Source organism: Chiloscyllium plagiosum, chromosome 14 (genome assembly GCF_004010195.1).
Source record: "Chiloscyllium plagiosum isolate BGI_BamShark_2017 chromosome 14, ASM401019v2, whole genome shotgun sequence".
In the NCBI taxonomy this organism is placed as follows: domain Eukaryota; kingdom Metazoa; phylum Chordata; class Chondrichthyes; order Orectolobiformes; family Hemiscylliidae; genus Chiloscyllium; species Chiloscyllium plagiosum.
The window spans coordinates 43,537,257-43,556,073 of record NC_057723.1 but is presented as its reverse complement, the minus strand read 5'-3'; the positions used below and the strand labels follow the sequence as shown (position 1 = coordinate 43,556,073).

The window sequence follows — 18,817 nt, the reverse complement described above, 5'->3', positions numbered from 1 at the left end:
AATGGATTACATGTCAATGAGATAAAGCAGGGTAGTATGAATTTATTGGGAATGGATTTCAGGTGGAAGATGGTGGAAAGATAAGTGAGGATGTAGAGTGGCAAGGATTCAGGGCTACCACAGGACAGGACCTCGAAGAAAGGATGTTTTTATTGGGTAATAGGAAGAGAACATTTGCTGAAATAAATAGTTTACTCTTGAAAGCAAAAGCATCCATGAACTAATCATATATGTCGGTGGCAATGGTGTGGGAGATAGGGGTTAGTAGTCTAAGAAGTGTGGTATTGGAAAAGAGTGCTGTTTCAGAAATCCATTAGGAATGAATATTACTTAAATGGATAGAGATTGCAGAAGCTGCAGCACAGATATGTCTGAGTGCCCTGTACTTGAATCAACATGTTAGCATGCAGATATCGCAAGTAATTAGGAAGGCTAATAGAATGCTGGACTTCATTGTAAGGGAGACAGAATATAAAAGTAAAGAAGTCTTGCTACTACTGGACAATGTCTCAAGTACTTGATATAGTTTTGGTCTTTATACTTAAGGACGGATGTATTTGCATTGGAAGCTGCTCAGAGAAAATTCACTCAGCTAATTACCTGAGATTTTTAAAAAAATGTTTTATAGGGAAAAACTGTAGAGCTTGGACCTATAGTTTTTGGCATTTAGAAGGAACAGTGATTTGATTAAAACCTAAGATTCTAAGAGGTTCTGACAAGATTGATGCTAGGAGGGGCTGCCTCTTTCAGGGGCATCTAGAGTTACAGGACACAGTTTTAGAATAAGAGAGTTCCCATTTAATACGGAAAGGAGGGGATTTTTTTTTCTGTCAATGTCATTAATCTTGGAATTTTCTTCCCCAGGGAGTAATAGAGGTTGGTTTTTTGCATCTATTCAAGACTGAGTTACACATCTTTTTAATCAAAGAGGACGTCCAGAATTAGAAGGAACAGACAGGAATGCAGTATTAAAATCACGATCAGATCAGCAGAAATGCAACTCGAACAACACTTGAAGCTCAACACAAAGCAAAACAGTTTGCTTAATCAGCACCCTATCCACCTCTTTGAATATTCACTCCTTCCACCAAAAGTGCAGAGACCAAGCAGTCTATGCCATTCATGAGATCCACACCAGCAACTCATCATGTCTAGTTCAGCAGCACCTTCCAAGCCCACCACTTCTATGACCAAGATGAACAAAGCAATAAACACAAAGGAAGACCCTCCACCTGCAATTTCCCCTTGAAGCCACATACTAGCTTGATATGGAATTATACAAGTTTGTTCCCCGGTTATCATGAGGTCAAAATTCTGAAATTCCCTTCGTAACAGGACTGTGATTATACATGGACAAGATGGATTACAGTGCTTCAAGAAGGAGGTTCACCATCAACTTCTCAGGGACAATTGGGCAAGGGTCTAGCCAAAGATGCTCACATCCCAGATATGAATATATATATATATATATATATATTTTAAAAATCAGAGCTGGGATATTGATGCTTTATTAGTTAGGTTTTCTGAGAAACTGAACTTTTTAGTAAATCACTTGCTGATGCTCACAACTATAATTTATTTTAAAGCCCAGTTTTCATTTATATAGTAACTTTCCTGCTCTCAAGATGTCCAAACATGTTGCACAGTCAAAAAGCTTCTTTTGAAATGTAGTTTCTGTTGCAATTTTTGAAAGGGCATGGATGCCTTGCTACAATTGATGAGACCACACTTGGAATATTATGTGATTCTTAACATACAAGGATTGTGTGACTTTCTCTTCTGTTAAGTCTTTTTTAAAAAACGATTGCAGATAATATCATTGCTTCCCAATGGAAATATGCAGTCTGCAATACAGAGCTGAGCTGTACAGATTAGTCCCTGGACTGAGGGATGTCAGACTGACACTCCTTTGTGGTGGTCATCTCACTGGCATCTGGGTACATTTGCACACCACATCCCCAGGAACAAGTGCAATCTTGGTAATGCCCTAAGTTCATTCTCAGTGCTCATCATAATAACAAAGGCAAGATGTTGGACCACCCTAACTAATATCAACTGGCACTGAGTTCTGCAGAAGCTCCAGTGGAGGTTGGAGGAGAGGTAGTCAATGTATGTGGAGGGCAATTGGAGAGTGAGCGTGGTGAGTGCAGGCTGATGCCAGTCCATAGCCAGCTTTGTAGAGTCAAGAGAAGTGCTGCTGCTCTCTCAACTCTACACATCCCGACTTTTTTCTGAGCAATTTATTTCAGTGGCATTCAGTAGTTGCTTTAAATCCTGTGATGTATGGCAGCTTATGACCTGGAACTTTTAGACAGTGCTTTTGCAATATACATCAAAATGAATTTCATAACCTTCAGTATGGAAACAAAGCCTTGCTCAATACAGGGAGATGCTAAGGTCACTTAAATGAAGGGCCTGTCTATTTGGCACCAGAATGATAATGCATTTTTACTGAACATTCTGACTCATGTCAGCCAAGATTTGAAGGACAACTAGGGCCGATGGAATGATAGACAGAATTTCTAGCCACCGCTGGGGATGGGAACTGATGTGGCTGGGGCTCCAAGATATCAATGCCAATCAGTGTGCTAGATTCCTAACCACAGTCCGCACAATTGCAAGTGTGGGTGATTTGCACTGTTGAGACAGGCAGCCAATGAGTTCATTAATTGGCTCGTAAAAGGCTCTGAAACAAGGTTGCCTGGGATTTTCTACTGCCTCCTGATGTGACAGTGGGTACCAGGCCAGCTTGCCTTGGTGTGGATACAGCTGAAGACCACCTTGTGGAGGTTGTGATGATACTGTGTTTTTAAGAGGTGTATTTTGTTCTGGTTTCTTTTAAGAAAGAGATTGAATGAGAGGCAGAGATGATAATGTAAACAGCCTTTGAGGTCTTGGATTTTTCTTTTAAACTTGGAGCAACAGAAGCAGCCTGGAGTGGTGTGGCCATCTCTCACAGACCAGGATTTCTAGCTTTTCTTTTAGCTTTTAGCTTCAGCAGAAGCTGCTGGAGTTTTGAAGTAGAAGCTATTTTTTCCTCTCTCTTGGTTCCAGCTAGAAGCTAGGGTTTCTCTTCCAACTGCGGGCATTGCATGTGGGAAAATCTGATTTCTGAATTCGCCTTTTTGCCAAGGGCTTTGCTTATGGGATGTTATTATATTGGAATAGTTAATGAGTAATAGTTACTGTATCTATTATTCTATTAAGCTTTCCAACAGAGACGTAATTCTAAGTTCTTCTTCCTTCTGTTGTGTTTTAACTACAGTGTTTTAATACATTGTGTTTGCTTAACGCCAAGTAGTTTGACCGGTTGAAATGCATCTGGAACACAACACTTTACATTTGCCTTTAAAATAAGTAAAGACCATAGACATAGGAGTGGAAGTAAGGCCATTCGGCCCATCGAGTCCACTCTGTCATTCAATCATGGCTGATGGGCATTTCAATGCCACTTACCCGCACTCTCCCCGTAGCCCTTAATTCCTTGCAAGATCAATCTCTGCCTTGAAGACATTTAATGTCCCCGCCTCCAGTGCGCTCTATGGCAATGAATTCCACAAGCCCACCACTCTCTGGCTGAAGAAATGTCTCCTCATTTCCATTCTAAATTGACCCCCTCTAATTCTAATGCTGTGTCCATGGGTCCTAGTCTCCCCGCTTAACAGAAATAAATTCCCAGCTTCCATCCCTTCTAAGCCATGCATTATCTCGTAAGTTTCTATTGGATCTCCCCTCAACCTTCTAAACTCTAATGGACACAATGCAAGAATCCTCAGCCGTTCATCATGTGTTAGGCCTACCATTCCAGGGATCATCTGTGTGAATTTCTGCTAGACACACTCCAGTGCCAGTATGTCCTTCCTGAGGTGTGGGGCCCAAAATTGGACACAATATTTTAAATGGGGCCTAACTAGAGCTTTATAAAGTCTCAGTAGCACATCGCTGCTTTTATATTCCAATCCTGTTGAGATAAATGACAACATTATATTTGCTCTCTTAACCACAGACTCAACCTGCAAGTCAATCTTTAGATAATCCTGGACTAGCACTCCCAGATCTCTTTGTACTTTGGCTTTATGAATTTTCACACCATTTAGAAAACAGTCCATGTTTGTATTCATTTTACCAAAGTGCAAGACCTCGCATTTGCTCACACTGAATTTCATCAGCCATTTCTTCGACCACTCTCCAAAACTGTCTAAATCTTTCTGTAGCCTCACTAACTCCTCAGAACTACCTGCCTGTCCACCTAACTTTGCATCATCAGCAAACTTCACCAGAATGCCCCCAGTCTCTTCATCCAGATCATTAATACATAAAGTGAACAGCTGTGGCCCCAACACTGAACCCTGTGGGACACCACTTCTCACCAGCTGCCATTCCAAATAAGAACCTTTTATCCCAACTCTCTGCCTTCTGTCAAGGCTCAATCCATGCCAGTAGCTCACCTCGAACACCATGGGCCCTCATTTTACTCAGCAGCCTCCTGTGAGGCACCTTATCAAAGGCCTTTTGGAAGTCTAGTTAGATAACATCCACTGGGTTTCCCTGGTCTAACCTACTTGTTACCTCTTCAAAGAATCCAACAGGTTTGTTAGGCACAGCTTCACCTTACTAAATCCATGCTGATTTGTTCTAATCCGACCCTGCACTTCCAAGAATTTAGAATCTCATCCTTAACGATGGATTCTAAAATTTTACCGACAACCGAGGTTAGGCTAATCGGCTTGTAATTTTTCATCTTCCGTCTTGATCCTTTCTTGAACAAGGGGGTTACAACAGAGATTTTCCAATCATCTGGGACTTTCCCTGGCTCCTGTGATTTTTTGAAATATTACAACCAATGCCTGCCCTATTTCTTCAGCCACCCCCCCCTCAGAACTCTAGGATGTAGCCCATCAATTTTTAGCCCTTTTAGCTTTTCTCGCACTTCCTCCTTTGTAATGGCTACCATACTCAACTCTGCTCCTTGACTCTCCTTAATTGTTGGGATATTACTCATGTCTTCCACTGTGAAGACTGACACAAAGTACTTATTAAGTTCTTCAGCTATTTCCTTTCTTCCAGTACTAGCCTTCCAGCATCAATTTGGAGCACCCCAATTTCTACTTTTCTCTTGTTTGTTTCTTATGTATTCAAAGAAACTTTTACTATCATTTCTAATATTACTGGCTGCCTTACCTTCATATCTGATGCTCTCCTTCCTTATTTCTCTCTTTTATATCCTCTGTTTGTTTTTGTACTCTTCCCAATCTTCTGATTTCCCAGTACTCTTGGCCACTTTATTGGTTCTCCCTTTTTCTTTGATACATTTCCTGACTTCCTTTGTCAGCCATGGCTCTCTAATCCACACATCCCTCTCCCCCCCCGCAAGATAATTTTTCTTTTCTTTGGGATGAACCTCTGTACTGTGTCCTCAATTACACCCAGAAACTCCTACCATTGTTTCTCTTCTGTCTTCCCTATTAGGCTCTGCTTCCAATCGGTTTTTGTCAGTTCCTCTCTCATGCCCCTGTAATGACCTTTACTTAACTGTAACACCATTACATCCAATTTTGCCTTCTCTCTTTCAAACTGCAGACTGATCTCCACCATATTATAATCGCTGCCCTTAGAGTGTTCCCTTACTTTAAGATCTTTTATAAAGTCTAGCTCCCTTGTGGGCTTCATCACAAGCTGTTCCAAAAAGCCATCCTGTAAGCATTCCATGAATTCCCTCTCTTTGGATCCGTCGGCAACATTATTCACCCAGGCCATTTGCATATTGAAGTCCCCCATGATCACTATGACCTTGCCTTTCTGACATGTCCTATCTATTTCCTGGTACATCTTGCGCCCCTGATCCTGACCACTGCTGGGAGGTCTGTACATAACTCCCATTACGGTTTGTTTGCCTTTGTGGTTGCTCAACTCCGCCCACACAGACTCCAAATCATCTGACCCTATGTCATTCAGTGCCATACATTTAATCTCATTCTTAACTAACAAGGCCCCTCTGCCCACCTCCCTGTCTTTTTGATAAGTTGTAAATCCTTGGATGGTTAACTGCCTGAACCCCTTGCAACCATGTCTCTGTGATGCCTATCACATCATAATCATTCACGATGTTTTGTGCCGTTAATTCATCTACTTTGTTACGAATACTATGAGCATTCAGGTAAAGCACCTTAACACAAATTTTCTTACTTTCATGATTTCCATCATCTCAAGTAATATGTCCTAAGTTATCCTTCCTTTTTGCTTCATACCTCGTCTGTCTTGAACTTCAACCCTGCACACATGCGAACCTGCTGCTTATCTTTCTACTTGACTCCATATTCCCTGTTGCTTTCCCTTTCACTTCTCCCCGGCTCACAAGTTTAAAGTTCTAGTGACCACTCTATTTATCATTTTCGCCAGAATACTGGTTCCAAATCGGTTCAGGTGGAGACCGCCGCATTGGTACAGATCGCCCCGGTTCCAAAACTGATGCCAAAGTCCCATGAAATGTAATCCCTCTTCCCCACACCAATCTCTTAGCCATGTGTTTACTTCCTAATTTTCTTATCACTATGACAATTAGTACGTGGCTCGGGCAGTAATCCGAGATTATGACCCTCGAGAACCTGTTCTTCAATTTCCTTCCTCGTGCTTGATACTCCCCTAACAGGTCCTCTTTCCTAGCCTTGCCTATGTTGTTAGTGCCAGCGTGGTCCACAACAACAGGATCATCTCCCTCCTGCTCCAATATCCTTTCAAGCCGGTTGGAGATGCCCTGCACCCTGACAACGGGCAGGCAACACACCATGCGAGACTCCTGATCTGGCTCACAAAGCCCCCTAATTATAGAATCCCCTATAACAACTAATTGTCTTTTTTCTCCCACCGCTTGAATGGCCTTCTGCACCATGGTGCCGTGGTCAGCTGGCTCATCCTGTCCACAGCTGTTTTCCTCAGCAATACAGGGAGCAAAATCTCCTACCTGTTGAACAAGGTCAAGGGCTGAGGCTCCTCCACTCCTGAACTCAGAAACCCCCTACCTGCCTCACTTTACAGTCACACCCTGTTGTCCCTGATCACTAACTGAATTTGAATTACTTAATCTACTGGGTGTGACTGCCTCCTGAAACAAAGCAAACAGGTAACTCTCCCCCTCCCATATGTGCTGCAGTGTTTGAAGCTCAGATTCATCAACTCTGATCCGGAGTTCTTCCAGCAACCAACACTTGCTGCAGATGTGGTCAATGCCGTTCACAATGGGATCAGCCAGCCCCCACATCATACAACTAGAGCACATCACCCGTCTGGCCATCTCTACTTATTTAATTAATTTATTCAAATTTATGAGTTAAGTAATTTCTAGTACTTCTCTGTGGTCTTATTCAATTAGCTAACTATAAGTAAACTTTTAATCAATCACACGATACACAAGAATCAATTTGAGCTTAACAAACACTCACAATTAACAATGTGAACATGACTAGATATATTCATGTGCTTGAGAGGTAACTATTCACTAGAAAACTGAAGATAACTCCCCTGTGCTCCTTCAAGCTATTTTTCGGATCTCTGTATATCCATGTCCAACACGAGGTTTAAATTCCTTTCGGAAAGATAACTCCTACAACTATTGCTCCCTCAGTGCTGCAATGAGTGTCAAAACCTGGAACATAACATCTGAATGAAATGAATCCAACTTTGCTGATGATACAAACATAGGTGGCAGAGCACATTGTACTAAGGACATGTGGGATCTGCAAGTGGATATAGATGAGTTGAGTGAGTGGGCAAAAACTTGGCGGATCGAATTTAAAGCAACAAACTGTGAGGCTTTTGGTGGAAAGAATCAAAAGAAAGACTATTAATTAAATGGAGAGAGACTCCAAAAAAGTGCAGCACACAGGATCTAGCTGTTCTTGTGCATCAAACATAAAAATGTTAGGTGCAACGAGTGATTAAGAAGGCAAATGGAATTTTGATCTTCCTTGTTAGAGAGTTTGGAGTTTAAAAATGGGAAGCTCTTGCTATAATTGTAGACAATTTTGGTAAGGGTGCATCTGGAGTACTTTGTACAGTTTTGCTCTCTGCATTTAAAAAGGAATATCCTGGCATTGGAGATCATTCAAAAAAGAAACACTAGGTTGATTACTGGAAAGGGATTGCCTTATCAAGAACAACTAAATAGGTGAGGACTTTATTTATTGGAGTTTAGCAGAATGGGGGTGATCTTATTAAAAGATGACGAGTGTAGCTTGACAGTGAAGAAACGAAGCCAGAAGTTGCTGGAAAAGCTCAGCTGATCTGGCAGCATCCGTGAAGTGAAACCAAAGTTAATGTTTTGGGGCCGGTGACCCTTCCTCAAAACCTGACAGTGCAGATGTTGAGAAAATATTTCCACTAGTGGGGGAATCACCAAGTAGGTGATGTAATCACAGAATATGGTGACACATATTTAAAACTCACATGTAAGTGATTGTCTCCTCCCAGAGAGAGGAAATATCTGGAAATTTCTATCTCACGAGTTGTGGAGGCTAGATCACTTCAAGTATTTAGAAAGGGGGGAGTTAGATAGTCAAAGGCTATGGGGAGCAGGCTTGAAAGAGGAGTTGAAGCCTAAGGTAAATCCACCACGATCTTCTACCATGGTGGGAAGGTTTCAAGGCTGAGTGATCTACTCCTGTTTTTAATTCTTATGTCTTTTTTTGAATCAGTGACAAGAGTGCTGACAAATGAGCCATGCTATCAATGACAGTATGGATAGGCTTTAAGGAATCACACTATTTTCTTTCCCCTTTTTTGGACTGAAAATAAACTGTAATCGAAGTTGAACTGTCATATAACTAAACTTCTAGGAGCGCTTAGAAGCTTGGAAAAATAAAATGGTGCACATTTTTAACTGTTCAAGGCAGTGTTGCTTTTCATAGCAGTGAGGAAGGTACTTTGAGACAGGGTGGAACCAGAAGTCTGAGTTTACGAAAGATCACCTGATGATTGCCATCTGGTTGACCAGAAGTTTGTTACAAAGCTGTAAAAGCAGAACAGGCAGAGACATCCAGAGCCTGCAAGCTGACAACAACCTGCTCTCACTCTATCTGTCTATCTCTTATCTAGTCAACAGTCAAGAAAACCATTAAACTTTAACAGAGAATTCTAGCATACAAAGACTTAGGTTGGCATGGTGGTCCAGTGGTTAGGACTGCTACTGCACAACGGGAGGGTTCTGGGTTTGATTCCAGCCTTGGGTGACTGTGTTGAGTTTGTGTATTCTCCCTGTGTCTGTATGGGTTTTTGCCAGGTAGTCCAGTTTCCTCCAACTGTCCAAAGCTGTGCAGGTTAGCAATGGTAAATTGTCCTCTAGTGTTCAGGATGTGCAAGCTAGGTGGATTAGCCATGGGAAACTGCAGGGTTATGGGGATAGACTGGGTCTTAGTGAGGTTCAGTGCAAACTCAATGGGCCAAATGGCCTCTTTCTGCACTGGAGGGATTCTATGACCACTGGATCAGCTATCAAAATGAAGAATAACTATTGCTTTACACACAATAGTTTGCCATCATTGCTTAAAAAGATTCAAACAGAACCGCGAGAGATAATCTAACCCACAAGGGTGATCTGAACTCTTGATCAGAATTTTGTCCTATTTTTCCTCCACATATAATATGTTAAACTCTCTCATCTTTTTAATGATGCATGCATTTGGGGCTTTTAAACTTTTATAATTTAAGTCACGTATTAATAGCTTAGGGATTTGTTTTCTCAGCCATTTGTTGAAGTTAAGTGTGTAGCAATAAATAGTCATTTTCTGTTAATAACAAAACTTGGTATGAACTGCTTTTACCTAAAAATGTGTTGCTGGAAAAGCGCAGCAGGTCGGGCAGCATCAAAGGAGTAGGAGAATCGAAGTTTCGGGCATAAGCCTTTCTTCAGGAAGAAGGGCTTATGCCCGAAACGTTGATTCTCCTACTCCTTTGATGCTGCCTCACCTGCTGCGCTTTTCCAGCAACACATTTTTAAGCTCTGATCTCCAGCATCTGCAATCCTCACTTTCTCCTAGATGAATTGCTTTTGTCCTGAATAGCAAACAGAAGCACAAATTGGTTATATCAAGGATTTTATTGGGACGATAAACATTTTGTGATGAATTATGGATAGAAGGGCATGTTTGTTGGCACAATCTTTCCAGTTACTTCATGGGACCTTGTCGATTCAAAAGTTAGGAAGAGCCAGGATACCCGATCCTCAACTAGGACCCATCATTTATTGAGATCATGGTTATTTTGAATCCTAACAGTGGGATATTGCTTGACACAATATCTTTTAATACTCTCTCTTATCTAATTATTTCTTAAAATTATTGTATAATTGACATCCCAACAGAGATCCTAAAGGGCTGGAATTCTATATACAAAATCAGATTGGTTGGTAGCAGATAAGACAAAAATTTTTGAAAAAAAAAATCCCTGACCCCACTTGACACCTATAGGTTTAATGGAATTGGGATACCATGTGGCTGCAAACCAAAAGAGACATGCTGTAGACCCTAAACCATGACAATACTTGTCTAACTAGACCTTGCTCTTACTCAAGTCCATTAGTCACCTCTTCCCAATTTGAGTACATTATTGCTTATACCAGTGTGAGAGTATTTCAGTCCTTGATTCATTATTAGTTTCCCTGGAATGTCAAACATAATATTTTCTCACTCTAACAAGAACACCGACAAAGTATGTTCCTCCAACATGAAAACTGACAAGAAATTAAAATGACAATTTTAACAGCTTTTGATACAACACCTCCAATACAACCTTAGGGAGCAATTATACTGTTGCTTCTTTATCACTCTGCTTTGACGCATAGCAGCTTCAGTTGCAGATCAGCCAAAAATTGGTAACGAGCTTCAGTATTCTTTCAAATCTGATTCTGGAAGGAACTGTGCCAGACATCCCTAGACTTGGCATTATGTCAAAGTTAAGCTCAGTGCTAAAATTGTACACCCCAGTCCAACACCGGCATCTCCAAATCATGCTAAAATAATAGCATAGTGCTGGAAAGTCTCAGCAGGTTTGTCAGCATTAATGAAGACAGCAACAGAGTGAACATTTCTTTGTAACAGAAGGAGGCCAGAAAGTAATCTTTTTTATTCTGTGAGTATGTGGAATGAGAAATAAGTGGAACAGATGGTGAGCATACCCACAGCAAAAGACACAAAAAGTGGAAATGGTAATAGAGAATAACATAGAAAAAGAATTGGTGTTGATAGCAAGGAAAAATGTTGGCTTTTCTGAGAGTAAACCCAAGCAAACAGGACATGGGATAGGGTAGGGAGAGAATGGGCTACAATAAAAATGGACATTATCAATGATCTGTAGTTATAGAGCCATAGAGTTATACACACTGAAATAGATCCTTTCTTCCACTTGCCCATACTGACCAAATTACCTCAGCTGATTTAGTCCCATTTGCCAGCATTTGGCCCATATCCCTCTATACCCTTCCTATTCATCTATCACCCAGATGTCTTTCAAATGTTGCAATTGTACCAGCCTCCACCACTTCCTCTGACAGCTTGTTCCATACACGCATCACCTTCTGCATGAAAACGTTGCCCCTTAGGTTCCTTTTAGATTTTTCCCCTCTCATTTTAAACATACCTGTACCATAGAAAAAGGACATTGCATATTCACCCTAGCTATTGCGATTGAAATTAGATCAGCCAGATGGATGTCATAGAATGTGAATTCTCTGATTGGGGCTGGTACTCTGGTCCAATCAGGGAACCCTTTCTGACAGATATAAACAGGAGTGTCAGGGGCTCTGTTCACTCTAGGAGCTAGCTCTGTGCTAGCTGGTTCAGCATTATGTACTATGCATGTGTATATAAGGGTGACTTAGTGATGGAATATTAGTGTTCATGGAGTTATTTTATCCATGTCTCACTTGATTTTACAAACCTCTATAAGGTCACTCCTCAGCCTCTGACACTCCAGGAGAAAAAAAAACCCTGCCTATTCAGCCTCTCCTGAAACCCAAAACCTTCAATCCTGGCAACTATCTTGTAAGTCTTTTCTGAACACTTTACAGTTTAACAAAATTTTCCTAAAGCAGTTGCTAAATTAATTGTTAAGACATTTTTTTTCCTCAACTGAGGATTTTCCTCATCATGGTTGACAAGGCTCTCAATCATGTCTGACCCATTTCCTGCACTTCTGCCCAATCTCTGCTTCTATTTTTGTGGAATACCTGGTTTGACCATAAGAATGTTCTTGAATTCCAGTCAATTGCCATTCAAACCGTCACCTTGCTCTCAGACTAACAGTTCTGTCCTCGGTCTACTGCAGTGTTCCAGTGAATGCTCGTTGAAACAATAGCACCTAATTTTCCACTAATGCATTTTACAGCCTTCAGGACTCATTAACACTTGCTTTGCCTTTTACTTTGGGCGCCTTCACCATCTGTTTCACTTGCTCCTCCTCTCACTTTGTCAACACTATGAGAATAATCATTTGCCTGAACTGTTCAATTCCAAAGAAGAGTCATATTGGACTTAATATTAACTTGTTCACTCCTTCTGCAGATGTTGCCAGACCTTCTGATTTTATCGAGCATTTTATGTTTTTATTTTGGATCTCCAGCATCTACTATACTTTGCTTTTTTATTTTAGGTCTAGGGCAGTCAGAGGCCATGTTTAAAATAAAAACTTTAGTGGCGCAATTGTACTGATTATATTTTTTGGCTAGCACAATTAATGGTTGCATGTTTTACAAACAAAAATCCACAAATATTTCAATATTTGTTAAAACTAAAAGTTTTATGCAATATTTTTTCAAGAATGAGCAGAATAACATAATCAAATCAATTGAGCAGCATCAAGTCTGTTAATGTCTTCCCATGGCAGTAATTCTGGTGACAATTTCATATTTTGTGAGCTTAATTTTCCTATTTCTTTTTAAAAGCTTTGTTGTCATTATGGACTTTAAAATAAAGGTGTATATGTCATATTAGCTAAAGACTAATTCTGAGTCAGAAAATTCAGTAAAGAGCAGAGAAGGTCAGAACAATAATAATTTTTAATGTTATAACACATGTACTGTATTGCTGGGAAATGTTTATTGTTGATAACTACAGATTCCATGCAGTATTCAATGCACATGCTCCTCATGCATAAGTAATGGTTGTCCTTCTGAAAGATTCAGAAGAATGAACAAGTGGAAATGGGATGCCTATTGTCTTATTTTTAAATACAACAGTGCCATTCTGATGAAGGTTCACCAGACTTGAAATGTTAACTCTCATTTTCACTCTACAGATGCTCCCAGACCTGCTGAGTTTCCCTAGCACTTTCTGTTTTTAAATGCTACTCCTTTATGGTTTAAGATGAACTTCACTGTGTCATAAAGTATTACACAAAAATAAGCAATACAGAATCCTACTTCTGGTTTAACAGTGTTTATCACTATTTAAGGTTCATACACATCTCCAATGTAATCCCATCAAGATGCTTCTCTACTCCTTTCTGCTTCACATGTTTTGAAACTACATTTGAAGCAATAAATACTGATGAACTTCTGATTATGAACTTGAATGGTAATTTTTTTGTGTCATATGATTTAACATCAATATCCATAAAATCAGTCATCCCAAACTTCTAGCTCTTTTAAAGAAAGCCTGATGTACAACCAAACGCTTGACACTACCTTTCTTCCTCTGTTTCCCTAGGCATTGCTTAACTATAGTCCAACATGCATTACATTTGGTGCTCTATTATTAAATCAACGAACATTATTGATCTAAGTTCTTAGGTTGTTTAAGATGTTAACACTCAGTATGTGGAATGAAAAGTATCAATATGAAATTTAAACAAGTTGTCTTCATAAATCAACAACAACAATAGGATTTACAAATGCTCTTACATTTTTTCTAGTGAACGAAATAGTAAGAAGTCAAATGCTTGGAAACTAAACATACAGAATCTGAGCAATGCATGTCTGCTGCCCATCCAATTTAACACCCAAGAGATCTTTTTAGACACAGCTCTCATTCACCTTCTGTTGTTGGTGTTAAAAATATCAAATTCTGCAACTCACCTATTTCTATCACAAAATCATTTGATTATTTCATGTTGCAACCAGGAGGTTAAAAGCTGTTTATAGTAGAGGAAGCAGATGGTTGGAGCAATGGTTGGGAACAATGGGTCAGTGTAGGACAGGACATTTTTTCTGAGGCCTCAGTGAGCATTTCTACACCAAATCATGCCACAAAATAATCTCTTAGTTCTTTTTGGAAGGAATGTCTATCCATACCTTTCCAGATTGTCACTTGAGGTACCTTATCATCAATAGAAAAAAAAGATAGGTAAAGAATATGTACAAATTTTATTTTTCAATGTAAATTACAATTGATGCCTGACAAATGTAGTCTGCATGTCTCAACAGCCTCGTGTTGGTTTTAGATGCATGTACTGGACACATACAAAGTTGATCTGTTATGTGTTTCTGGTAGTTGAAAGTTTCCTTCTGTATTACCAAAATAATTCCAGAACTGTTAATACATTACTTCCATAAAGTACTTAGAGTTCATTTGTGTGTTTTCCCCTTTTACCAATATTGAGTTGCGATGGTTGCTGCTTGGAATTTTGATTTAGATTTCTGCTCCCAAAGAAACCACATCATTTTTATTGTTCATGTATCAAGGTAGCTATTATACAGTGACAAATGTGTTTAATCTATTGAGCTATTAATATCTTGAGAAGCCATTTTCTAAATTATTATTTCACTATCAAACACCTCTAGCATTTAATTTCTGTTGTTAAATCCATCTACCACACACGATATTGCAAGAGGCTAATTGTTTCACACTGATCTTGACATTATAATCATAATTTATTTTAAATGAGACAATTTTTGTCTCTTTTGGTGATTAATTATGTTTTTTTGATAATTTACATTCATTGTTATATTGCCAAAATCACTGAGTTTCCTCATTAAAATACTAATTTGTTTAGAATTAAGGAACAATTTTAGATATGAATAACTGGTTTTTCACCTTGACAGTTTTCAGAATTAATTACATAAGGACACATCTTATTTATTTCAGATTGTATTTTATTAAATTAAGCCATGAACTCTTTCCTAAATTATAATCATTTGAAGGAGCATTAATGTAATAGCTTGTCATAAGTAAATATTGCTAATGAATTGAACAGACAAACTTTCATTCATGTCCTCATTGCACAAAGAAACTCAGGGTTAATCTAAATATATATCTTAATATTTGGTCCACATAAGTTTGCATTCTTTCAATTTTCCTCCAATTATGTTCAGAATAACTAGTTTTGTAATTGTTATGAAACCAAAAATAACCACAATAACTGAATTATTTTCATTTATAGTTCTTTCAGTTTTCAAATAAATAGGGTGGAAAGCAACAAAGAAGCATTTCGGAAAAAAACATTTCAAGCAAAGTGATGAAGGTAATATTTTATTTTTATATTTATTTGCCGTCCTTCAAGGAAAATAAATGCTAACATTGCCATGAAGACTCTCCTAATGGTCCTTTGTAAATCCTTCAGAGGATTAGTACAGACAATTATATTTCTGTTATTTACCTGAGATAGGCAACTTGGAAATTGCCTGGAGTAATCATGCCCCCAACATTTAAGAACTCTACCAGACTTCTTTGCAAGTGAACCAAAAGATGACAGCTTTCTCAAAATTTCTCCAATTCTGTTACATGCATTTCGAGGCTAAATAGAAGTGGTGTAGGTAGTGGCTTTTGATTTCCACATTCCCATTCCATATGGGAATGAATTATTTGATTGAACAAATATATTGCACATATTTAGTGATGTATTTAGCTCTTATATTCGGTTGAATAATAAAAACAAATTCTAAAGCAACTTTTACATTTGTGGGATTAATACTATAGGAGCTAACTATGATATACTGAGATTTTGCACGAAGGGATTGTTCTCCTTCCACAGTCTATGAAAACTAGAAACATAGAAATTCAGAGCAAGTGTAGGCATTTGGCTCTTAAAGCCCTGTTCACCATTCATTATCATCGTAGCTCATTTTCTCATTAGTAGCCTGTTTCTGCTTCCCCCCACCCCTCCCCCCCCCCCCCATATCCTTTGATTCCTTTTGCTCCAAGTTCCTTCTGGAAACCTTTGATGCTTTGACCTTGACTGCTTTCCATAATAGCGAGTTCCACAGCCTCTTTTGAGTGAAGAAATTTCTCCTCATCTCAGTCCTAAATGGTTTGGCCCTTATCTGCAGAGTGTGACTCTTGGTCTTGTAAATCCCAGTCAATAAGAACACCCTTCCCACATCCACCCTGTTTATTTTCTGAATTCGAGTGAATATAATCCTAATGGATTCAACCTCTCCTCATATGTCAGTCCCTCATCCCATGAATCAGTCTGTTAAGTTTCCACTACAGATACCTTTAAGTCTACTCATCCAACCAACTTGGTTACTCCAGTGATTTCATTGGTACAGAATATATCTGCTCATAAATAGTACTGCTAGAAATCAACTAAAGTGCAAGCAACTTTTTTTTTTCTCAGAACGCAGACCTTTTCAGTGGTATGAATTAAATTTTTATGCTCACCTAATCTACTTTTAATCAGATGGCATACTGCTTATGCCAATTATTGGTAAATAAATAGATGGTTGAATATTCCTTCTGACGCATTCCACATGCCCGTTACTGAAGTCCCATGTGACTAATTCCCTTTCCGAATACATTCCAGGTCTGAACATTGGTGTTCCCTATCTATAGGAAATGATGAGAATATGTTGCAAGTCCATCTATTACTCAAAGTAAGGAGAAATCAAACCACCTAAAGCTGAAGTAATACTACTGGTCAACAAACATCAAGGACTGTGGTTATTCAAAAGCAAAGTCTACATCATGAAATGGAGAATTGAGACTCTCAATCTACAATATTGATCCGGAAAGCAACAACTGGGATCCAAGATATCCCCCAACCCTGATCTATTGATACACTAAACCCTCTCAGCCTTCAGAAATATGTGAATTTCACAGATGATCACTTCTGAGCCACCAACCCTTTCTTCAACCTGGTGCAATGAAGAAAATTCAACAAATTGATTCAAGCAAAGGCATAGAATTATTTTCTCATTGTTCATAGGAATAGACGAAGAACAGTCATATTAAGGTTAACTTCATAAAATCAGCTTGTGTGCTGCTGCTCATTAACTAAAACTTTCCATTTGTCCAGCACAAAAAATTGCTGCTACCTCGAGATAAAGCAGTACCACTGATTTTAGCAAGAGCCAATGCAGATGAGACCCTTCCTCCATGTCCTGATAGGTTCCAGTCACTACATTATATTAAAAAAAGACTGAAGTAAGACTGAGGTGAAAGAAGTGAAGGAATAGTAAGATTTGTGGAGACAGACAGTTAATATTGCCACCTACAATGTGTAGGAGTGCTAATTCAAGAATGTTGATGTTGTAATATAAAGTACAGTAGGAGTAGGCTCATGTGAAGCATGGCTATTGATAAACATATGAGGAGGAATGGCAAAGTTCTGAACTGTAACATTTTACATTGTGTATATTGTGCAAGTTAACAGTTTGAACACTTCTAAACATTCATAGTTGTATTTGCCTATTTTGTACATTTTGCTTTTTGGAAGCATTACTCAAAGCATTTCTCTCTGCTGGAGGTGTCGAAAAGGGAAAATAATCAGACAGGCTGATACTAGAGCAATTCTGGATCAGTGGTGCTGGAAGAGCACAGCAATTCAGGCAGCATCCGACTCCCACTGATCGAGAATCTGGTTTCCAGCATCTGCAGTCATTGTTTTTACCTCCTGATACTAGAGCAATACCTGCCCTTAAGACCACAAGACCAGGAGCAAAAGTAGGCCAATCAGGCCAGTGAGTCTGCTCTGACATTCAATGAGATTATGCTAATCTGGTTATCTTGAACTCCCCTTTCTTGTCTTCTCCTCAGAATTCTTGATTTCCTACTGATTAAAAATCCATCTATGTCAGTCCTAGATATACTTACTGATGCTGCCTGCTGTCTGGTTCTGGATGTTCTCACAAGTGGAAACAACATCTACCTTGCCTAATAGTCTTGTATATCTGAATAAGTTTATTTCTTTCTTCAAAACTCTGAATGAATACATGTCCAACCTATTAAACCTCTCCTTATTTGTACATCCCTCAATTCTTGGGGTCAACTTATCTGAAATTGAAATTTCTCCAGACTGCCTCAGACACCACTATGTCTTTCCTTGAATGAGGAGACCAAACTGCTCATAGAATTCTATATGTGGTGTTACGAGTGCTTTCTATGACCTTCATATGAACTCCTATTTTCATACTCCACTCCCTTTGAAAGAAAAGTCAACATTCCATTCACCTTCCCGTTCACTATTGAGGTTGTATACTGGCTTTTTGTGATTTATGCACAAGGATTTCCAAGCCCCTCTGCTGCAGGTTTCTGCTTTCTCGAGTTAAATGATATGCAGGCCCTCTATCTGCACTACCAAAGTGTACTACCTCGTATTTCCCACATTATATTCCATCTGCCAATTTTTTGGCCACTTACCTAATCCTGTCTATATCTTTTATTGACTCCTTTTGTCATCCTCCCCTCCTCACATATTTTGTGTCACCTGTAAGCTTGGTAAAAGTGCATACATTTCCCTTATCCAGGTAACTAATGTTTATTGTAAATAATATGCCCCTGTGGCTCCAGACAGTGGGCTGTTGTGGTGAGTGGGGTGCGATGGGAGTGGGGGGGAGGTTGAAGAGTGTGGGTGTGATGGTGTGTGCGGGGAGGGGTTTCTGTGGTGGGAGGGG

The 18,817-nt window shown here is 39.3% G+C and overlaps 1 protein-coding gene across 6 annotated transcripts in view; it reads right to left on the bottom strand.

Moving 5' to 3' along the window:
• The window catches only part of LOC122556682 (glutamate receptor ionotropic, delta-2-like), a 538,289-nt gene that overhangs the window by 263,345 nt on the left and 256,127 nt on the right, over positions 1–18,817 (bottom strand). The gene's annotated exons all lie outside the window — the stretch shown is intronic.